Below are 10,646 nucleotides of genomic sequence, written 5' to 3' on the forward strand. Positions count from 1 at the left end.
ATATATATATTTTAAAAGCAATGGTTAAAGGAATCAAGTAGGAAATTTCCAAAATCACTTAGCTACTCTTTCCATTCATCTGGAAAAAGATGCTAATATTACCTTGTTGAATTCTCTTTAATCAGCAGATGGAAGGAAGTGGAAGGGGTAAATGCGGGTGTTGAAAAATGACCCTTTTAATAGATCCCTTAACTTGTCTTCATTTGTCATCTCTGCACTTTTTTGGTAATTATTTTTGCTGTTATCTTTCTTGCAAGTGATGTACATTCTTGAGCATTGCCCCCCATCCCCCCCTCTCCCCCGGCCTGCAAAAGTCCTCATTCTTTTGCTCTGTGCTGCAGTTTCTTATTTTGTCTTTGAGCTCCCTCTGCTGGTAACAAGAAGGCTACAGAGTTGGTTTCTTCTAGAGTCAATAACAGAGTATACAGGATGGAAATAACCACATTAAAACGGCAACCCTTTCTCTTTTTCAGTTAGAGAAAATTGAATTGTGTCTTGATTCATACATTTTATTGAAATCAATAATCATGGAATTTATCGGGCACAGTCTGAATGACTGATTCAATCAAAATCCATGTTAACAAAGGAGCAATGTGGTTACTTAACTCTTTCATCCTAAATATTGGATCTCTGCAAAAGTTCATGTTGCCTTTGCACATTCTCTTGATTTCTGATTTGGACATGATAAGATATGTAGATGTGTGTTTTCAAAGCAACAAAACAATAGATGATGCATGTCAGTGCATCTATTCCTTTCACCTTTTCTTTTAGATTCTTTTAAAAGTACATTTGAAGGTGATAATATTTATTTTCAACACAACTTAAGTCATGATTTTTTTTCTAATTATTGGATGTTCACTAGAAATTATTGATTAAGGATTGATTCTCCAGATAAATTTATATAGCACCAATTTGAAGGGGAGGGTAAGACTTACAGGTCCCCCCACATATAACTTTAACATCCAAAGGCGCTCTCTTGTTTGTCCTGAACTGCAACTGAACTGGCTGTATGACCTTGAGAAAGGAGCTTAACTTTTATGGATTTATTTCATTGAATACAGAATAAAGAAATTATATGAGGCCATCACTAATGATTTGATGATTTGGTGTTAATTGATGTATTATCCACATAAAGGCTTTCCCAACAAAAGTTTTCTAGTAAAGATTTATCTGAACATTTAAACTTCTTTATTTTACATTTTACAATTTGGATGTTTTATGTTTTGGCATTCGAAAGAAACAAACAATGCATTTTATGGAAAATTGCCCATCATTAGCAGTAAACACTTTTTAAATATACACTTGATTGTTTTATGAACAGTCTCTAGGAGGCTGAAAATAGCTAAGGTGATGTGTAACCAAAGTGGAGATGTAATAATTACAAGGGTAAAACAGAAGAAGGTCTGAAAGGAATCTTTTCTTCTTGAAATTTGCCTGTGAGTGGAAGTAGCTGGCTATTGGAAATCTTCCCCAAAGTTACCTATCCAGCAGAGTGACATATTACTAATAAGATTAAAGTATCTTCTTAGGAAGTAGCCAAACTTAAATACGATCAGTGTAAAATAAGTTATCAACTTGGAAGTTATAACAAGTTCTACAAATCTATTAAAATGGGAAGGATCGTATAATGACAAGTACCAATTATAGGGCAATCATGTCAAAGTCCAGATAAAGGATAACTAGTGTGAGCCCTTGTCAGTGTCTCCAGCTATGTCTGGGAAGATAGTGCTGTAACCACTTAACACCTGGTTTGGAAGCACTTGGAGTAGAGGGAGCACTTGCCATCAAAGCTTATGACCTTTCTGCATCCACTTTCAATCAGGACATCATTCTCATCAAGCTATATTTAGATCTTGTGATTTCTCTTCTGGGCTTATTTGGCCAACGGGGGCATTTCAGATTCTTTGTAACTTTTATTTATCATTCTAAGTTAATAGATTAAATGTGTGATTTATCAAGTCTAATGAGAATGTAGGTAACATGAGCTGAATCATTCCTTTATGAGATGATCATCATCATTCCAGAAAAATACGGCTCAAAAGTAAAAGGTCAGACCTTCCACAAAAGGGATAGCATGTCTTAATGTCTATCCAATTTCCAATTCTTAACTCCCTCATTCTCAAAGACTCCTATATCATCAATATTGTGTGTGTAAGACCACTCCTGGACTTTATAACTAAGAAATGTTCCAGCTCTTAAATCTCAAATGTTAATACCATTCTCAGAGTTACCTTTCATATAGCTCTCACTCTCTTTACTAGTGCTCGTCACCCTTACTGAAAGACTCTGTTTCCTTGACTCCTTCATTTGCCCCCAGTTTAGAAGTCCCTCAGAGTGCTACTTTCTTACCAATGCTGCCTGGAGCCCATGGTCAATAATATGAATTTCTGTTTCATCAGCCCTCTCAACTCCCATCCCTGTTTTAGTTTTCTTTTGTGTTTAGCTAATATTTATTGAAGGCTTACTAAGCATCAGGCAATTTACATTGATTCTTCCATTTGATTTTACCAATCCTATTAGGGTTGTGTCTCCATTTTATACATGAGGAACTTAAGTTTTTGAGAGGATAAGGAGGTTGTCCAAGCTCACACAATATAGCAGAGCTAGGACTCAAATTATGTCTGTGTCTAAAATTTTCACCCTTAACCACAATGCAATACTGCCCCCTGCTGCTGTACCTGCCTTACAAATTCTTAGCAAACTGTTTTCCTCATTTTTAGGGAGAGCTGGCAAAGAAAATCTCATAAAATTGTGCAGATGAATGCCTCCACAAACCCTTGATTTTTTTTTACCTCAATTGAGTCCTTCAGAGTGTATATCCATCCCTTTACTTATTATTAATTCATCCCTATTTCTCAAAATAAGATTTCCAAACCTTTGCCCTTTTACTCAAGTTTTCTACCCAATTCCCAATTCCCAACACCCTCACTCTCAAAGACTCCTATATCGTGAATTTTGAGTCCACTGGGATGAGATTCTTCATCTTTCCAGTATTCTAACTACAGATTTTTTCTCTATATCCATTTGTTCTTTTTCCCAATATTATGAGTGTGTCTTTCTTCCTACTGAATGTTAGCCTCTTCACTTGTGCCGTCTGTTGTTTCTTTCTAAAACTTAGCCCTTCATATGTTTTCTCTCAATACTTGATTTTTAATTTTTATCTCTATTATTTCCTCACCTTCAGCATATAAATATGTTTAAAAGCTTCCTAATCCTAAAGAAAAGTCGTCCAATTGATGCTGCATCCAATCCCTCTGCCTAAGTTACTGTATCCCTTCCATTTCCAGCAAACCTTCGTTAAAGAGTAAACAACTTTGGATATTTACACATATATCTCCCATTCCTTCCTAAATTAAACCTCTAACACTCTACTTAACCCTTCTCCATTTGCCTTCATAATGTCATACACACCAATACCATCTATTTTTGTTTTGCCTGACCAGTTCTATGTCATTTGGTCTCTATCTCTTTTTAAAACTTGTATCTCCCTTAGTTTACATGACACTAGATTCTCCTGGTTATTTTTTCTTATCTCTGTTCATATATTTTTCATCTCTTTTCACGGCCTCCTCTTGGTCTATCTTCCCCTTAAATCAGCAGTCGCCAACATTTTGGGCACCAGGGACTGGTGCTCCTATGAGAATCTAATGCCAAATGATCTGAGGTAGAGCTGAGGTGGTGATGCTAGCACTGGGGAGTGGCTGCAAATACAGATGAAGCTTTGCTCGCCCACCCATTGCTCACCTCCTAACAGGCCACAGACCAATACTGGTCCATGGCCTGGGGTTGGGTGCCCCAATATTGGCTCTCTTCCTGTCACTTCTCTTCACTTAGGAAGGTACATAAATTGAGAGAGACCATCAACTTCCATTATTTTAAATTTTATCTGTTTTCAGTTGATGGCATTACCTTCTTCTTTAATAAAAAAATAGGAACTACCAGGTGCAAAATTATCTTCCCACTGCAAAATCTGAAACCACTACTTCTCCAAGCCAAATAGAGAACAAGACATTTCCATATAAACGTGCTACAGGTCTTCAAATTCAACATGTCCTGAACTCAATTTAGTCTTTCTACCAAATCCATTTTTCCTACTCTTAATTTCATTCAACATTTATTCCATTCCCATCCGTTCACTGAGGACTGCAATAAAAAAGGCAAACTCTTGTTTATATTGTCCATATACCCATTGCATAGAATTAACACATGTTAACATTATGCCATATTTGTTTTATGTATACATTTTTCATTGAAGTATTTTAACCCATTTTCTATTTAGAAAAAAAAGTGCAGCTCACTGACAGCATTAATTTATTTTACATAAACACACTCTTTAAAGCTGAAGCAAATCTGACTGGTTTTCAATGTGAAAATAAAAAATAAAAACTGTTCTTGAAGTTATTTCTAAACAGAACTTGTCTCTAATCATAATGTAACAGAAATGTATGTGATGATTAGTGCTTAATAATTTTTTTTGGTGTGGTAAATTTCAAAGCACAGAACAACACAAAGCAGAACATCACATTCTGTACAAAAATATCACGTTTCTTTCCAGATCTTGCCATCCTTGTCATTGTGTGAGCAGCGAACTTTGCAGTAACCAGTTGGAATCTGTTTTTCTGATGGTGGTGGTATGCTCTTGGGGAAATATCTTCTAGACAGGTGAAGAGGTGTGACATCATCATAGCATGGATGACTTCAATAATGTTGCTGCTCTGGCTTGTGATGCTTTTCCAGCATTCTTTCAATCAACGTTAGTCTGAAGTTTGCATGGCTGATTGTGTATTGAGGATGGTCCTTCTTGAACAGAATGTTAGAGTTCAGCACTAATGTTTAGAAGGCAGTGAAAGAATTTCTTATACCAAAACTTGTGCCTTTGCGCTCAGTTGGATAAGAAGTGAGTACCTGATCAGCCAAGTCCACCGCTTCCATATTCTCGTTATAATTCACAATGATACATGGCTTCTTAGTTTTCTTTCCATTTCTGTTGTCTACTTCAATCACAGTATCATTGTGGAATGTTGACAACACTGTCACTTCCTTTTGTCACACCATTTCAGTGCTATAAGTTCACCACAGAATCTGGCTACAGTGTCTCCTTTGGAATCCTTTTACCAGGTCATTTGGCATCTGTGTTCTGTTCAAATGAGCTGTCCCAACTGCATCAGTCCTGGTAATTCTCTGAAAAGCATGGGAAATATATAAAAATTATCGAGGAAGACACAATATATTTGTCCAAGAAGGTCATTGGTCAAGATGAGACCAATGTGTAATGATTTCAGATCATCAGCTGAATCTTTCAAATTCATAACGGGCCCTGTGTGAACAAGCAGAATGTGCTTGTTCACACAGGGCCCGTTATGAATTTGAAACCAGATTGGCTTTCAAAAAGTACATATAGCTTGAGACCAAATTGTGCTTGTTTCATAGGGATGTAATGCTTCATAGCTAACCTCCCTTTAAACAGCTTCAGTGATTTATTGACTGCAGTGTTTCTGTTTGGAGTATATACAGTTGAAAACTTATTTACAAGAAAGTCAAGCACAGGTTTAATCTTCTGCAATGATATCTGGGCCTTTGATTGACCAGCAGATATGGAAGAATTGTTAACAAAATTCAGGCACTGAAGCAAAAGTAAAAATCTTTCAGCAGTCATAATTTGCCTGAATTAAGATGCATCCAAAAGAAATTTTGTCAACCAAAACATCTCCAGCTCAGGTTTCTGCTCAATACTTTGCAGGAACACTACTGCAGAAATGACTTTTATTTCGTCATTGTCAGGGTCTTTCCATTCTTTTGGACCAGGTAGCTTTGAAGCCAAAAAAGCAGCTTGGGTATCCATTTCACCAGTAATTTTTGAAACTAATGCCTCAGTAAAGAGCAGTTCAAAATACTGCAGTGGGTCAGTGGTATCACTGACATCAAATTTTCTGCCAGGTGTGACAGTAAAGTCATATATTTGATGTGGAATCGTGACATGAATTGACCATTTCAGAGTACGACCCAAGTCATCTGATGTAGGGGTATTCCATCAGATTCCAAATTGGATGGAGGCCTGACCATATAGTTTGCCAAAGCACTATCCGAAAAATCATCGGAATTGTCTATTTCAGAAAAATCAGATCCATCAAATGAATCTTCGGCTAACAAATGTTTGAAAACAATGTTAATATCACTCATAGGAATGCTCCATTTTCTAGGATTTGACGTTTTCAGTGATTGAGAATTACTATATGTTGTAAATGGAAATACTCTTACTAAAACCATAATGCTATAAACAGAATGATGTCATTTGTTTCCAAAGTCTATCAATATACTAGAGCGATGTGAATATAATAATAAAAGCGAGATATTTCATGGCAAACTTTGGCGGTAATTTTAAGACTGTAATCCGCGAGTTATCTCACAATCAATGCTGTAGCCACAAGTGCTGCTGGTGAGTGTTCTCAGGGTATTTTATCCCCTAATACTTCAGCATACATTCCTTTAGAAAAACAAAACATTTTCCTGCATAATCACTATATACAGTATCAGAGCTACCAAAACTAAGAATTTTAATCCCCAGTTGATAATCATATTTCCTAATTTTCCCCAAAATTTCTTTTATAGTGGTTTTGTTTAAAACAGAATTAAATCAAGAACCATCCATTGCATTTGATTGTTAGCCTTCTTACATAACTTTTAATGTAGAACAGCTCTACAACCCCCATCTTTTTTTCCTGTGGCATTAACTTATTGAAGAGCCTGAGCCAGTTATCTTGAAGATCTTTGATCGTTTTTCTATGTGATTTAATTTATTCCTCCATCTCCGGTATTTTACACTGGAAATTAGAAACAATGGCTTGATTAGGTTGACTTGCATTTAAGTGAATCCCTCTGAATTATTTGTTGGAGAATATGCTGTGGAGTCCGAGTAAGGACAAGAAAACTAGTCAGGAAGTTATTGTAATAGTCCAAGTGAGAGATGATGATGGCTTGGAATAGGATAGAAGCGGTAGAGTTGGTGAAAATGGGCATATTCTGTATGCGTCTTAAAGATAGAACCAAGAAAATTTACTGCCAGATGGGTTATGGCAAATGAGAGGAGAGAAGTCAAGAATGATTTTATGGTTTGAAATCAAGTAACTGGAAAGATGGAGTTGTCATTTATAGAGACAGGGTGGACTGAGGGATTTGGAAGTAAGATGCAGAGCTGATATTTAGACATGGTAGTACTTACTGGATTACCTCGATACCTTGACATTTCTCTTTCCCCCACCACCCGCTATATTCAATCATCAATATTTTCTGATTTTACCTACTAAGCACATCAAATCCATCCTTTCTTGTTCACCTTCATAGCTACTGTCCTAGCCCAAGTCATCATCTCTCCACTGGATTATTGCTGTTATCTCCAAACTTGAGCTCCCTCCATTCCCTCATCCACAGGTCACCTGAGTGGTTTTTCTACAAAAGAAAAATTAGCTTATATCACTCCATCTTAAAACCCCATAGTGCTCATTTGCCTTCAGATCTCTGTGTCTCAGCAAAACCCATAAGTCTCTCCATGATCTGGCCCTAGACTCATCTTCTGTTACTTCTTCACTCTCTCCACCCCCTTTTACTCTATGATCTGCCCATAATGAACTCTTGTATTTCCTCAGACAAAGCATGCTGCTTCATATTTCTGGGCCTCTGTGCCCGCTATTCTTTTTATTGAGAATGTCCTTCCTCTCTTAAAGGGATGGGCAATGTCTTATTCAAATTTGAATCTTCAGAATTTACTACATGTGACAACTGACTAGGAAGTAGTCAGTTACTGTTGACTGTTGAACTGATGTACTTCTGACAAACACACAAGTTACTTTTAACCTTCATACCACAATTCACAAAGCTACACATTACTTTTTCTTATCCAGCATCACCCCAAATGTCCCATAAAAATTCTGTATCCTGATAAATGTCATCCATTGTAGGGAGCTAAAGCTCCCAAAATTCAAAAGAGTGCATAGATTATCTCAGGAGGCCTGCTTGCATATAAAAGGGAAAAGGCTGGTTCTGTGGAATTCCAGGAAGAAGAAGATTAAGTATAGAAAAGGGAGTGTCAAAGGGAGTGACAAAGGAAGTGTCAAAGGAAGTGTCGATTGTACCTTGATCTTCAGGATGTTACTTTAATTATGTTATCTTGGGATACACAAAGGAACAGATTATGTATACAAAGGAGCATAAGAAATAAACTCGGAGAGACAGTTGTGAGATCTGTTCTCTCTCCTGCACTCTGTCTGTCTTCTCTTTTTTCTCAGTCCCCGCTCCCCCATTCAGGTACCTGGTTTGACTTGGTCGGCTGGTTTCCGACAATCCATACTGATTTAAACATAATCACTGTAAGCTAGAGCTTTATTATCTATTGGGATTTTCTTTGAATTGTCATTTTGCACTAATTTTTAAAAGACATACTTTTCCCCTTTGAACTTAGAGAAATTAAAATTATAAGGAGTACACAAGAAAGTACTATATAAAGTGAAATTATAAGGTGTCATTATTATTATATTACTAATTGCCTTCAAATGAAAAGGTCTATCAAAAGCAGAGTATAAATTAGTGATTGATTTTTATTTGTCATCGAGGCCAATTTGCCATAAACAGAATACAGCTTTATGATTCATGTCTCTGATTCATGTGGGCTCTCAGCTTGTGTATCCTATCTTTAATTTAGCACTAAATGTGTTACATTTCATTTTCTCTTGGCCAGGACTCACTTGGCCTTGGATTGCTAAATGAGCTCTGATTCATCTTCCAGGAAGCCAGTTATCCAGAGAAAGAACACTTACTTGATGCTCACCAGAGTGAGTTATTTTATTTCTCTTCATTGATGGAAAACTTTGATTGGAAAATTGAAGAACTCATTCCCCTGGCACCTAGAAGAGCACTGAGACTGCTTCTGGTTCTTAAGTAATCCAAAGGAATGTCTAGAAATTTAGGATTGGATTTTCCTTGTGAACACTATGGCTGAAGAGACTGAGGACAGGAGATTTCTCAAGTGTTTATATTTTCCCTCTTGACAAATTCCCAATGTCGTAACTCAAAGGGAAAAAAAAAGATTTTTCTTATGAAGATTGAGATTGTTCCCTTTTCGTCTTCTCTGACATTTTCCCCATTCCAATAACTTCCTGACCTAGCACATACTAAGCCAGTCATTCTAAAAGTAAAAACAACTACTATTTGAGGAGTTCTTAAAGAATAACTACTATATAGACACAATAAATTATAGATACCTGGTTTTATTTCTGCAACAAGCCCTAAAAGCTCAGCACACTGGTCAAATTTACCTGGATTTTATCACTGTGGGTGCTATGCTTTGGGTAAAAGAGTAATGGACTATGGATCAGAAATTCAGGTTCTAGTCCAACTTTCCTATTAACTAACTTGCTGGATTATCTCATATAAGTCTTTTTCTCTCCTCGGATCTCAATTTTCCTAACTGTGAAATGAAATTAGGAAAATGAACTTTAAATTCCCTTCCATGACCTAAAGTTTCATACTTTTTTTCTAGCATAGATATATCCTAGGCCCTCTCTGATGCTCAACTCCAAGATTCAGTCCAATGAATTCTTTCTAGTAAGATACATGAAAAATATCTATTAGAATAATTACCTGTGGACTCTTAATCTTTTCTTCTCAGAAAGAAATTAGGACTTGTTAAAAGGAAAAATTACTTCAAAAGTTAATTACATTCCTTTTCTCTATTAAATAGAATGGTGATATCTCCATTATCTATTTGAAAAACATAAGAATGAATACAAATCCAGATACTTCACTTAACTGATCATTGTTAAGCACCAATAAAAAAAATTAACCTCTCCAGTATGTAGCACCTACCAGAGAGCTAAGGTCAAAAGTAGGTCCTAAATCAGTGTTTGTTACGTCACCTGGAGAAATATCCTTATTTCCACATATTTACATCATTATTTCAACAGGAAAATTATACTTTCATAATAAGTAAAGCCAAATGTAATGAAGGGTTTGACCTACAAAGTTCCCATTGAGATAGATTTATGAATTGCATACATTTTCCAGAAATCATCAGAAATTTTAAGACTCTGATTTTATACCATGTAATCTGGTTTAAAAAAAGCTTATGCCTGTTATTTGGAATGTAAGAGAACAATCTAAAGAATTAGAAGGGAAGTAGGATATTTCGATACCAACCAGTTGACCTTGAGTCAGGGTGTTTGTAATTTTATTTATTTGTTTGTTTATTTGTTTTTTATTAAGTTTATTGGGGCAACATTAGTTAATGCAATTAGATAATTTTCAGGTGTACATTATAACTTGACATCTGTATATTGTATTGTGTGTTTACTACCCAAAGTCCAGTTTCCTTCAGCTACCATATATTTGATTCCCTTTACCCACTTCACCATTCCCCTATCCCCTATATTTGACACCCTTTAACCATTTACCTCCCCCCTCCTCCCTAACCCCCTACCCTCTGGTAACCACTAGTCTACACTTCATATCCATGAGTCTCTGTTTGTTTTCCCAGCTCATTTATTGCTTTTAGGTTTATATTCCACATATAAGTGGTATCATGAGGTTTTCAACTTTTTCTGTCTGGCTTATTTCGCCTAGCATGATTATCTCGAGGTCCATCCATGTTGTAGCAA

Source organism: Pteropus alecto, unplaced genomic scaffold, assembly GCF_000325575.1.
Source record: "Pteropus alecto unplaced genomic scaffold, ASM32557v1 scaffold139, whole genome shotgun sequence".
NCBI classification, from domain to species: Eukaryota; Metazoa; Chordata; class Mammalia; order Chiroptera; family Pteropodidae; genus Pteropus; species Pteropus alecto.